Source organism: Sinocyclocheilus anshuiensis, unplaced genomic scaffold, assembly GCF_001515605.1.
Source record: "Sinocyclocheilus anshuiensis isolate Anshui unplaced genomic scaffold, SAMN03320099.WGS_v1.1 scaffold417, whole genome shotgun sequence".
In the NCBI taxonomy this organism is placed as follows: domain Eukaryota; kingdom Metazoa; phylum Chordata; class Actinopteri; order Cypriniformes; family Cyprinidae; genus Sinocyclocheilus; species Sinocyclocheilus anshuiensis.
In genome coordinates, this window is record NW_015537953.1 from 775,556 (window position 1) to 776,629 (window position 1,074).

Consider the following 1,074-nt stretch of genomic DNA (forward strand, 5'->3'; position numbering starts at 1 on the left):
ACAATCAAGCCTAGTAAAAAAGCAGTCAGCCACCCCTTTAAATAGAATCTTGTGTCAATTTGTGATAGGATTATAAGAGTAAAGACTACTGAATCTTACAAGCCTCTGAATTTTTATGTTTTAAAAGAATTGTTTAAATCTCATCATATATATTTATTATTACTGATTATGTACATTTAGCATTTTTATTTAGAAATTCCATATTATTCATATTGTGTTTTGCTAAAAGAAATTAACTCTTTATATTTTTAGTTTTTGATATGTTGTAGTTGTATTACTTATAGATTTTATGGCTTACCCACAGTTCATTTTTAGTAACTTATTTTTTGTTACTGAATATATTGTATATTATGGTCCCTTCAATCTAAGTTGTAAAGAATAATGCATTTTAACACTAGAACCGCCAGAGGTCGCTGTATACCTAAAAGCGCCAGCAGGTAAATTTTACCCACACACGACAGCTGTTTTTGAATGGCTAAAGAACATATTTCACTGTATTATGCCACTGTCTTCACAAAGAAGTGTCTAGAGTCATGAAATGATTATGTCTAGTCATCAACTATATTTTTATCCTGTTGTTTTATGTTCAAGACTTTTTAATGCAGGCTACACTAATCCATAACGGTCAGTAGCCTAAGCTAAAAAAAAAAGCCTGCACTGACAATGGAAATTAGAAGGTAGTAGCCTAAATATTTGGGTGGTGTAATATTATAATACAATGTCATTAATCAATATAGTAATATAACCCATGCTATTTAAATGACTAAAATAGCCTATAGACAATAATGAGCAATAATAATTCACCACACTGCATAGGATGATGCGATGACAAATTCAAGCGCACAGCTTCACCTAAATATTTATTAATTTGTTTAGTTATATAATTTATAATTTGAATAAGAGAACAATACCATTAAACTTTGGTTTTATTCATAACATCATATAGATCGGATTTTTTTTTTTCTTCAGGAAATGACCAGACTACAATAACACAGTAGCGAACAATAAACGATATGGCAAGACAAAAATTTTATAATTAAACCAAAGTTTGACCAATTAGAGTAACGTTAGGCT